Source organism: Lepisosteus platostomus, chromosome 2, assembly GCF_059453375.1.
Source record: "Lepisosteus platostomus isolate fLepPlt1 chromosome 2, fLepPlt1.hap1, whole genome shotgun sequence".
NCBI lineage: Eukaryota > Metazoa > Chordata > Actinopteri > Semionotiformes > Lepisosteidae > Lepisosteus > Lepisosteus platostomus.
Window position 1 is genome coordinate 16,664,377 of NC_142612.1, and position 12,523 is coordinate 16,676,899.

At 40.4% G+C, this 12,523-nt stretch overlaps 1 protein-coding gene across 2 annotated transcripts in view; it reads right to left on the minus strand.

The window, feature by feature from the left end:
• Nucleotides 1–10,954, minus strand: part of dop1b (DOP1 leucine zipper like protein B) — a 63,487-nt gene extending 52,533 nt beyond the window's left edge. Inside the window, exon 1 of one of the 2 annotated variants that reach the window (XM_088600891.1) lies at nucleotides 10,651–10,954. The gene's annotated coding sequence lies outside the window, so the exon portion shown is untranslated. Of the gene's footprint in view, nucleotides 1–5,440; nucleotides 5,540–10,650 lie in introns of those variants that run through there. The other variant, XM_088600902.1, reaches the window with a different exon arrangement.
• Between the last annotated feature and the right edge of the window lie 1,569 nt (nucleotides 10,955–12,523).

Sequence of the window (12,523 nt, forward strand, 5' to 3'; positions counted from 1 at the left end):
AGTCGCTGAGAGTGTGGTTGAGTTAGCTGGCCGGGGATGTGACAAAGACCCCTCCTGGCCTCTTGGGTGCTTGACATGACTCTCCTCCTCCAGTAGGGGGCAGTGCAGCCTGTGATTAGTTAGCAGATAAGAGGTGAGCAGGTGGGGCTCAGAGCTGACAGCCGAGACATGAGTTGGAGGATAACATTAAAACTGGAAATTCCAAATTTAAAACCAGATCCACTTCTCTGTTCATTCCTCACTCTTCATCTGTTTTTGTTCAACTCTTAGAAGCTGAGAACCACGTTTTATTGTGGAAAGCCAACCAGCAATGACCTTGTAAAGCTCAACCATTTTTTCTGAAAAAATAAATATTCCTTAAACTTTGAAAATCCTCTTTCTGGAAGTATTTCCAGACAAGTCCTGCTTTCAGAACCAAAGGTACATGTGCACCATTAGAATGTTTACTTCTGTTGGAGGGAGGCAGAGCAGCACAGCAAGTCATTCCTCCAAGACGATGACTGCAGACAGTTACACTCAAAGGCAAAGACCAGCCCCAAGAATCTGCACAGATGAGTCAGCAGCTCCTGGGATGAAAAGCAAGAGTCCGATTCCCCAGCAGGAGAGAAATGTAACTGTCCACATCACCGTGTTCTTTCAGGAAGAACAGTGTTAGTTTTTGTTGGATCTAATCAACTGCACAACTGTTTGAAAAATACGGAAATGACTGCACTTAATTACATAATTGGAATTTACTATCACAATGAGGGGAAATCAATGCACAAAATCTCCCTCATTCAATCACTTCCAAGTCCTCCTGGTGAATTCAAATCTGAATAATGGGTTCATGCTGCTGTAGGAGACGTACTGTACTTCATCTGAGAATCAGTCATCCACTCAGCTACTGTAGATGAAAGACGGTACTGCTTTAGCAGCAGAAAACTGATGTTGTCCTGCACAATTTAGTTAACTCTGTAACTGCGCGGTGCATCTTAACCTTTTCCATCCAATACTAAATACTTTGCTGATAGCTGTTCCAGGCTTCAGTGGTTGCCTTAACCCTATGAATCAGTCAGCTGTCTTACTGGTTTTAGGGCCTGGTATCTGCTTGTCCCAAAAGCCAGCATTACAGGTATGTCATTTTCTATGTTATAAGACACACGGCAGTTGTACTTGAATTTAGATTTTTTAATCTGTCAGTGTAGGACATTACTTTAAGACTGGAGTTCTGAATTTGAATTTTTTTAAATCTCTTAATCCTGTGGTACTTCTCACAAGTGTTTTGCAGTGTCTCAAGTGTTTTGAAGAAGGGTGGCAAGGTTGAGTTTTTGGTTGATCAAACACGCATGCAGTCTCCTCAAAGTGATGATCTAGCTTAAAGGGAAACTGACATCTTAACATTAGTGCACCACAGGGTTGACTCCATCAGTGCCTTTGAGAATTGTGAATACTTGAACCTGGTCCCTCAGTCTTGTCTGTTCAAAACAGAAGAGATTCAAAGAACATTCCCTTAAGCTCTTGCTCTCCTATAGGCATGAAAAGGCTATAACAAAATATTAGTTTTGTTTTCTTCAGGTCACAAACAAAGTGCAATTTCCCTTTTCTGCTTCTCCTGTTTTAATTATAGTGTACTACACTTGTCAAACCACAGGCAAATTACACAAACCAGCCTGGCTGAGTTCTTCTTTAATGAACTCTTTCACTTATCTCTGGGCAACATTTTAAGCCTAGTGCTTTGCATTTAATACTCTAAACTGAAAGACAACTTAAGGTGTTGTGAAATACATCGTGTTTTTTATCCTTAAACAGTATTGTGCTTCTGTAAGATATAATTATGTGTTTGGATGTTACTGAATAGTAGTTACTTCACACATTAGTGGGCCTACTTTCTGCACCACTGATATGCAACTCCACCTGGGTGACATGCAGCAGCCATGATGCAACCAGTGCAGAAGCAAGAACCTGGGTAATTTAAAATTAGGTCAGAATGTACAGGGAGATATATCTTTGTAAATACCTCTTTTCCTATGAAAAATGTTGGAATCTTTTAAGACGAAGTCACCAGGGCCTCGGTTCCATCTCCTCCCGAAAGACAGTGCCTCCTACAGCACAGTGATGGAAGAGCACCACCAACTGGTCCACCACCACTTCTCTTAAAGTCTCTGATCCTTGTATTGGCTGAAGAGATCAGCAGATCACCAAAAGATTTCACTTCTCAATTTGCAACAACAGCTTGACCTTCTAGTTGTTTCACCACAGCATGATTTTAAAAGCACAGGTAACCACCTAAAACAAATCCCAACTCTTTGTGGCACTATCAATCCAGTCCTATTCTCATCTTTGCTAAATCCAATTGTCCACAGAAGTATGCCTGCTTAATGCCACTGAATGGCTAAATACAGTTGGCCATGTGATGTCACTTCATCTCGTCTCAGCACAAGGTTCCCATAATCACCAAATTTGCTTAAACTGAAGGCATCACTCAACTGGTCCTCATGCTCGCTGCCCTGAGGCACAATGCCACATGGATTCCATATTCCTCTGATCCCAAAGTGATTCCTGATCGCCCCCTGCAACTTTCTCCCTCAGAAATACACAGAACAGCGGTGAGAACTGTTTCTTCCTAAACGTCAAAAAGAAGTGACCATTTTCCTAGATGCCGTACAATGATGACACTCATGAGTGAGCAATCTAGTTTGACAGCTGGACAAAGCAAGAACTAGAGACCATGAATTGAAAGGATATTTTCCTTCTGATACAGAACATATCCATTCCAATACGCCGTACACACTCTTGCACATTAAATCTGTGGAATATGAAGAAGGTATTAACCCATGATAATTACATCACCTGATTTGAAAAAAAACAACAACAAATGAAAAGGTACTCTTACAGCATTAATATAATATTTGTAAAAGGAAGAGTAGCTGACACTTCATTTTACATAAATGAATCACGAAGGTTAAATCAACACAGAGTTCAGAATAAGACAAGGGATACATTCATCCCAGACAGCTTGTTTTGCTGAAAATTTAGTTTCACCAACTGCCAATCAAGTTATTCGAACAGCATGGCTCATTAGAAAGTGTCGGTGTAAGTACATTATTAGTGCACTGTTTTTATTATAAAGAACATTATCTTAATGACATCTCAGAAGGTCTCCAGAGTTACCAGTACATAGACTGTACAGCGGATGTCGCCTGCTTGCAATCATGTTTAAAATATAATTTGCTTATTATCAGCATTTTATTGGAACAAAGCCCAACACGTAGACCTTAATACCAACCAGCTGGCTAGCTCTCACTGATTACTTTTTCTGCCCTCTCCATCATTCCAAAGAAAGGACTGGATATGTGTACTCAATGCATGGAGTGGCTATTTCTCAATACGTCATTGATCAATTAAGAAAGTAATTTGTTCAGTAAAGAAGAGTATCATCCTTGAGGGCAATGTCATTTAGACATCACTGAAAACAAGAATCCAAATCTCCAAGTCAGAAACCAATGACATGATAGAGTCATATTTTGATTTTTGCTCCAGATGGTCTCTAAAGTACCTAAATGAACAAATCGCTTGTTTAAATGATCACAGTTCAATTATCCAGGTCTTCACAAATTGATGACCTAGTAGTGACCGACTGTATAAACCTGCTGGATTGAGTCCTCAGGACCACGGCTGAATTCTTGCTCTGTGTGAACCGCAGCAGAAAGCAAATGACTGTGAAAATCGGCAGTGAATTTTCAAGATGAGTGAGAACACTGTGGCCCTGAAAGGGGCTTTGAAGAAGGAACAAGGTTAAAAAGAGTATCACTGTAAAAGTACTCAGATGGTGTGCTTATAATTTGGAGTTTAAAACATATAGACTGGATAATAGGTTTGAAATCCAAATAACTAAAGGAATAACAGCATTTTGTACTATAATGGATAAAGATCTGATGCAATGTTTTCAGGTTTAAAATACAGAGAATATCTTTTGAAAAATCAAAATAGAACTGCCGTGTACTCTGGGATTGCCCCAAATAAGGCTTCTGGGACGGATATAGACTGATTGGGACGGCCCTGGAGAATATATTTGAAAGGGATTTGCCCTATATATTTGAAGCTTTGTATTTTGGCAAATCGGATTCTCATTCGTGGGCGACTGATGGGTATCTGTTTGGAATTCTTTTATTTGCAAGTAAAAAGCCCTGATTCACCAACAAAGAATGACTGGGTTGATTGAATCAATGAAATATATTTGATGGAATCTGCCCAGTTCTGGGTGTACTGTACATAGTTCTATATTTTAAAAATGTATGAATTTGTAGAACATAAAGAGAAAACAGTTAGGAAATAGGCCATAAGTTTGATGTTTATATGGTCTGTGTGAAACATTGTCATGTGTATCTAATATAGTTCTTTCTCCAAAATAAAAAAGGGGGCTTTAAAGATGCTCACAGAATTGAGAAGGATAGCAGCTAAAAGTGTTGAATTGTAAACACACCACTTTAGAGAACAGACAGACACTTTTCTTTTGAAATTGCTTTTGAACTTAATATAACTGTAGTACTGTTTGATTTTTTTTTTAACCATAACATTGTTGCGGTAAAGTACGGTTCCTTAGTATGGTATTTGTCTACATCAGTTCACAGTTAATTCAGCTGGAGGAAAATCAACCTTTTGAATTTGCAACGGAAAATAAGGAGACCTGATACAAGAAATCATAATTCTTAAAGGTATTGATAACATCAACTCAGAAAATGTCTTCAGAATGAAAAAGAGAGAATAAAATTCTAATGATCCCAAGCTAGAATATCCAAATTGGACCATTTACAGTAATTCAAGACGGAAAGCTCTCGACTCTATTTTCCTTTTGCGTTTAAAGACGAGCCACTACAGTGCATTTGCGGTGACTTCTTTAACACTCCTAATGGTCTGACAAAACTCAGAAAGCTCCAAAACTGCAGTTAATTCCTTTAAGAAAAATGCCACTCAACTACTGAGAAGTCACTCCGGTGAGCAGACAAACACATTTCAATTATTCAGGGCTTTCAAAATGCATTAGATTACTCTCTCAGTTTGTAGCTCATTTTAGACATAGTCAAACTATTAATTCTGACAATCTCCCAGAGAACTCCAGCGGACACCTTACAAGAATACAGTCACATCTTTTTACATTTAAACTACTTTCACAGCACACGGACAAAAACACATCTACTGTATTTGCAAAGAGAGAGATATAGTAAATATATAGATGGCTACGCAGCACAAATCCACACTGATGCCTGTCATTTGACACCGACATGGGTTCCCTTAAAAAACTGTTCCCACAACAAGCGGCTCTCAGTTTCACTGGGTCCAGCTTGCCCCAGACAGCAAACACTCTCAGATGCCAAGACAACACAAGTCAGGCAGTCAGGCTGCAAACTTACAGCAGCTCAACCCCCCCGTTACCATATGTTTTGAAGAAGGAAGTCATTACCTCTCAAGTAGATAAGATCCAATTTGGCTTTTTCTCGACCAAAATCCCTCCAAAGCACATTGGTTATCCTTATCTTGTCATTAAGACATAGAAACGATTCAAGTAGCGTTCTTGGGGAAAAAAAGGCATTTGCTGTGCCTTCCAACAGATCAATGAGCATCTCGATTTCATAGACAGCCGACAGGCAAAACCTGTCCTGAGCAGTTATTTTGCATAGCAAATTCCTGCCTGTCAGGTGTCACGGCCTGGCTCTTGTAAGGAACAAGCAAAAAGCTACAAGATGGAGGCATTTTAGAGAAGCGGAGAACATTACAAAGAATGTTGAAGTTCCTAAAATATGGTAGAGAGTGTAACAATTCGCTGGTGCTACCTCTACAGCAGTAAAGAGACCGTTTTCTCAGCACCTTCAATTTTTTTTTAAATGTCTCCCTCCACAAGAGCACAAAAGAACGCTGCTGTTACAAAAACTGATCTGTGGGATATTGTGTTTGACCTCATTAAACAAACCTGAAGTATTCTTGATATACAGAATGATTTAAGTGCTCTGTACATCACAAGGCTGAAAGATACCACAAGCAAATAGCAAATAACAATGCTGGAAACCTATTTTAGGAAAAGTCTAAAGTGAAGATTCTGTCTGCAACTCTGTCAGCAGTAAATGCTGTAACACCTTTTTTTACTATTAAAATATTGCAACACAACAACCAACATCAAAAGGAGGCTCTATTTGAAGTAGTAATGGACCAAATCTCTACCCCAATACAAGACCAGAAGTAAATAGTTTGTATTAACAACAAAGTAACAAGGCCTAAGAAACTATGAAACGTTACAAGGAGAGGAGACTATTCCAGCCTGTTTGGTAGTTAGTAGTTAGTTGATCCAAGAATATCAGTCTCATCCAGCCATTTATTTAAAGAAAGCACAGTACTGGCGTCAACAATACAGCTGAATAGCTTGTTCCAGACTCCCACAACGTTTTGGGCAAAGTACTACTTTCTGTTCTGAATTTTAAATGTATTTGCAAGCAGCTTCCACTTGTGTCTTCTGGTCCACGTTTCCAAACAAACCTCATCCTGCTGGAACATGTCTAAACCGAAAGTCTTTAATACTGGTTTTGAACAGGTTTAATCCAACAGCATTCATGACAACTGTAATTTCTTTCTCAAGACTCACAAATCAAAAGCGTTTTCTTTGATTAAAAGGAAGGGGTGGGGAGAGCATACATACCGAAGGCTAGGATTTCTTTAAAAAAAAGCAAAAACCACTTTTTGGTAAAGAGATTAAATTTTCCACCTTAGAGTCACAAGAGTGCAGGAACACTGCACTGCAAGGGGCTGCTTTAAAGAATTACTTAGTCTCTCACCGGTCTAACTCCTCCCTCTGAAGCTTTTGCTCAAACCACAGTGGTCATGTGATAGAGCTGTTATTTTACAGCACATCATGTGTGAAAGTGATGAATTACAGTATGTGAAAGCTCCTAATTCTGCTATTCAATTTATGCATTATGTACAGGGATGACCCACCATTAGAGCCACAGTTCCCTATGGTCTCATTCTATCTGTACTACCATGTAGCATGTGAGATGTGGATATTACTAAGTACTGAAAAACTGCGATTGTTCCATCAGATCACTTTTTATTAATCTCTTTGCTGCTGGGCATGTTTGTTGGGAATATATTACTTTTTAAACCACTTCTGATCTTACGAGAACAACTGAATGAAGAAACGCTTCTCTTTGCCAAATTGAAGAGATGTGTGTCACCACTACAGCAAGCTTGAAACAGAACCCAGAATTCCAGACACACAAATCTACTAATGTTGCTTCCATTATGGATGACAATATCGGGGAAGCCCTAAACCAAGTCCTTTGTTCTGAAAATTCCTTTAACATCCCATAAACCTGCATCATAATGAAAAGAATCCGAGGCAGGTGGATTTTAAAGAAGAACATGACTGAGACAATCGATTGACACAGCTGACATTTTATGTAAAGGTGTGGACAAAGATGCTTACAAGTGTCCACATCTAAACTAATTTACTGCTAATTCATTTGGCTGACATATCCAAAACAACTCACTTATGCGACAATTTACACAGCTGGGTGTCTCACTGGAACAATTCAGGTACAGCACCTGGCTCAGGGTGAAAACAGCAGGGTCTCACGTGGAATTTAAACCCATGTGCAGCATTCTAGTTACACAGCGATGGCTTTCAGACACTGGCGGTCAGCGACATAATCCTTATTCTGGTTACAAGACAGTATTTCCTAAGTATTTTCTACATATTTCTGAAGAATCTCTCTCCAGCTCCTCACTAAAGACCAAATATTTGGTCAGAAATACTGAGCAGTTTCCTGTATGTATTCAGAGTCAAACACGTGCTCAGTGTGCTAGGGCTCTGTCAGCCAGGTGGAAAAAGCAAAGCAAATACTCTTCCACGTCTACAGACCCAATGTTACCCAGCAGTTTCATCCTACATCAAAAAACATGCAACAGAGAATTAGACAATATCTCTTCACCGAATTTAATTATAACACAGCTGTGATCTGCAAAGTTAAGATCGTGTTAGAATATAACCAGGGCGCACTAGAAATATATTTCTCACTTAAGCCAATTCTAGAGTTTCATGTCACATTAACTCACAGGAAATGTCTTTTTCCACAAATTCTTTTATTTCTGTGTATGTATTTCAAGTGCTGCCTTTGGAACTGGTTAAAGCCTCAGCCGCCTGTCTACTCCACAAACTGAGAGGCTGCTGAAAGAGCTCTTGACCTCCCCAGGCAGCCTGCTGTCCCCCTGCTGCTGACGGAGCCCCAGGCCGAAGGCAAACTGGAGGAGAAGTCAGTTCAGCTCCAGAGGTTCAAGAAGTTCTGCACAGGGTCCAGTCCAGACCCTTTTTTGCGTCTTCTCCGAAAGATACAATAGTCAGTGTGAAACAGGAGTTAACCAGGAAAGGAAAGCAATACAGCCTAAAAGCACCGTATGTTGGGTGACATCCGAGTTTTTCTTTTCTCAGCCCTATTTCCATTCTATACCGATATCCTTTGACATTTTCCTGTTTAGGATAATAATAATAATAATAATATAATATACCATGTACATAAAAAAGTATTTGTGCAAGTATGATTTATTTTTTCAAAGCATGTGGATTTTGCATATTGATTACTTGATTTTTGGCATCGTTTTGAGTATTAACCACTGATGACTTGCTACGATACACTCAAGTGACTTTCTTGTTCGGGCACATCGGCTCATTACTGTGAGACCTGATTGGGCACAGGCGATGAGGTGATTTAACCTGTTGAACGCCAAGCCTGAAGAAATTTGAGACAGAAAATCACAGAAAGGGACCAATATGCCCCACTTATCAAGAGTGCAGCTACTTCTTGTCAACAAGTATTTTAGAAGCTGAACTAAGTCAGCAGACTGCTGTTTCACTGATGAATCATGGCTCTGCATTTAACATTGGGAACGCCAAACAAAACTTAATCTGAATGTTTGATCTGAAAAATAAATTGGCCATCCTCAAGAGGAATGGAAATATACAATATATTCACATAGGAGATTTAAATATCAAGTCGTATATGTCAGAGCATGTGTGCTGGGCCCTGCATGAGGCACATACTGTAGCTAAGCTAACAGATCCTGCTGCAGTAGTGTCTGCTCTTCTGTGAGCTTGGTGATGCACTGAACACAAATCCCCACTCTGTGAAGAACACTCATTGTATTACAGCTGGAGAGCGCATCTCCTGAACTACAGCACTCTGGTCACAATTCTGGTCACAAATAGACCAAGCCACAGTATTGAAGACCTCAGCGTGATATTTTTGTCACCCAACACCCATTCTCAGGAAACACCCTCAGTGACTCAAGAGCAGAATTTCATTTTGCGGAGCTTCTCAATTCACAGCAACTGTGTAGGACTTTCAGTATCGCAGCCTTGAAGAAGGGATCACATTTCCAGGTCTAGCAAACACTGGCTCCGCGAGATTATTACAAATTGTTGCAAATTAGTGGTGACAAGCGCTACCGCTTATCTCCGCTGATGATAAACGCTCTGTTTTAAGTGAGTGTACAGCCCCGGTCAGTCGCTGTAGCCACAGTTTTCGGTGTTTGTGTTACGAGAGGTTCATGTTTGTAAGGTAACATAAGGTAATAGAGGAACTCACCATATTAAAAAAAAAACGTTTTAGTTTCCCATGGTAAACTTGTACGATAAATTCATTACACTGGAAGCTTTGTCATACTGTTGTTAATCATGAACTCTACCACGGATTACCTTGAACCCCTGTGCAAACGTCTAGTGGAAAACACGAAAGTAATTTTTTATGCAAAGCCAAAATGATTAGTAAATCGTTCAGATTAGCTTCAAGTATTAGTGTGGCGTGCTCAGAACAATTGCCGGTGTCGTATCTAATGTTGTATCCCCTGGAATTCTGCATCCCCCTGTAAAACGCGCACGCGCCGTTTAAATCTTTTCCCCACCATCCACATATCAAGTGAATCATAAAAGACAAAATAAAGCTCATAGCCTTTGTATGGTTTCTCTGGGGCACCCCTGTCTCGTAGAAATATAACTTAAGCTTTCGTTCACGGGGTGTCGGCAAATATTTTTACATTATTCCCTAGCAAACGCAATAAATACACCGATAAAAACACGAAAAATTATTTTTGTCCATATGTTAATAAGATAAAGCACAATCATGCATACAGCCTCTGCCGATATCCACAATTATCCTGGAAAGTTTTCCGGAGCGCGTGCGCATTACGGACAGGAAAACATTTCACGGGGAGTTGGATACGACACCTGAACCACCACAATTATTGTACAAATGTTTAATATTACTGACTACAGCGTTTTGACTCCACACTGCTACAGCAGTATTCACTGGGTGCTCTGTAAATCTGATAGTGACAAAAACATTTAATACGGATTTAACAACAGCTGGCAAATGAAAGATTGTTAACGTTTCGCAAACCGTTTTAAATGGGTGTGCAGAACTGCACTATCCGTCCAGCTTGTTCAATGAAATTTGCATTTAAATTATCTTCACTTGCTAAAACGGATTCAGGCTTTACACTAACAAAAAAAAACTTTGCCGTTCATGCAAGCAACACAGTCGCAGTAACGGAGATTCTGAGATGACAAATGTGTTGTGAATTTTCCAGTTTAGATGGCACAATGGGAAAAAAAACAAGTGACCCACCCACCTGCACCAAATAATCCCGAGTTTCTGACTTGACAACGTGACAATCCGATAGTGTCACAGCAGTTTATCCGAGGTTTAAGGGTCGCAAACCTCAGCCATTTGACTGACTAAAAACCGGAACAGTTTTCCTAACATTCCGACAGAAAGCAGAACCTGCGGAGGAAAAACGATGCTTAAACCTTCAGACAGTAGAAGCAGATGGGCAGAGAGTAGAGATCTCGGCTCAGCTGAGTCTGCTGGTACTTCCTGGTGGCAGAAACTAAGCAGGTCCCGGTGATGGGGGGGAGCGGGGCTTGCTCGTTTAAAATTACAGCAAAGACGCCACCTCGATGAGCAAATACCCGTGTCTTTTATTACCTCCTGCAAGGCCGAGGCGTTTGTACTTGTCGTTTCTCAATTAATAAAAGAAATGATAAAACAGGTATGTTCGCTTACTCTGTGGTATAGTCCAGGATCTTCCTTGTTTACGGATCTCGCCTTTAAACGTGCTACAGTTCAGTCAAATATAGTACATTGTCTCGTTTAGAATATTATCAGTGGTTACTACTGTTGTAGCATCAAAATAAACGCACACCTGATATGTATTTAGCTAAATAAAGCCTGGGGATTTTTACATGTTGATTCAATCCTTTGAGCTTCATTTTGATCAATCATTCATAACACACCAACACACCGGGATACACTCGACCCGACAAACAGTCGAGTGCACTTGCCACATACTTTTTAATGAAGACCTTGACTGCTGCATGGGCACCAAATCAGTTCATTGGTGAGTGGATTGGGCACACGAGATGTGGTGATTTAACTTGTTGAATGTGAAATCTGGTAAAAATCAGGAAAGAAATATAAAAGGAACACAAGGGAGCAAGCTCGCCTTGACATTGGTATGTTGATGACTAGACGTGGGCTGTTCACAGTCGGCAATCTGTTCCCTAAACACAATGTGACAATGACCCCTGACAGCCATGATGGGGAGGTTAGCAGTGTGGGGCTGCTACAGAGCTCCCTTTTGTAGGGTTGGCACCGTGACTACACAGCGCTACATTGATCAACCCCTCACTCACTGCCCTTCCTGCAGGCTCGGGACAACAACGTCCCCGTTTCGCTCGTGTAACAGCAGTTTTCATGCTTAGTGAAAATACGACAGTTTTTTTTTCTCGGATATCTTATTTGTCAGATTGAAACCCCGTTAATCATTTGTGAGATGAGTTACTGTATAATGTCGTGCGGCACCAAAGACTCAGAGACCAGACAGCTTGCTGTTATTTTCGCTTCCAGCGACGACTAGACAAGCTACGAACCAGACAAGTATCGATTTGCCAACAGTTCTTTTGTTGACAAATGTAACGAGTTGTATTTAGTTAATTCTGTAATTTAGAATCCTCTAGAGGGCAGCAGCTATTACTTTAATTTCGTTGCAATTGGAAACAGTACGGAACTCTGGGGTAATTTTATCAACAATGTTTCGATTGGTATAAACCTAGTTAATGCATTGAATAGTAACGGGATCACACTCAGTACGCTGCTTTCGGTTTGTTGCAATTGACCCGTTATTTTTATGCGAAAACCAGAACAGTAGTTAGAGGAACTGTCCGGAACTGTGATTGGCGTAGACCTAATGTTCTGGAAGCAGTCCGGAGAAGCGCCATCCGATGTTTGAGGTTTTAACGCAACATCTTACACTGACCCGCTCAAAATACTCCAAGGCCTTCGACAAAATCAATCCAGCGGACCCCCTCAGTATCAACAGTGAAACACAAACCAGAGTGCTGTGGAAGTGTGGAAGGGTTTAAATCTGAGAACAGGAGGCACATCTTTACACAAAGGGTCATGGTAGTACTGAACAAACCATCCAGCCATGTTATTGAAACCAA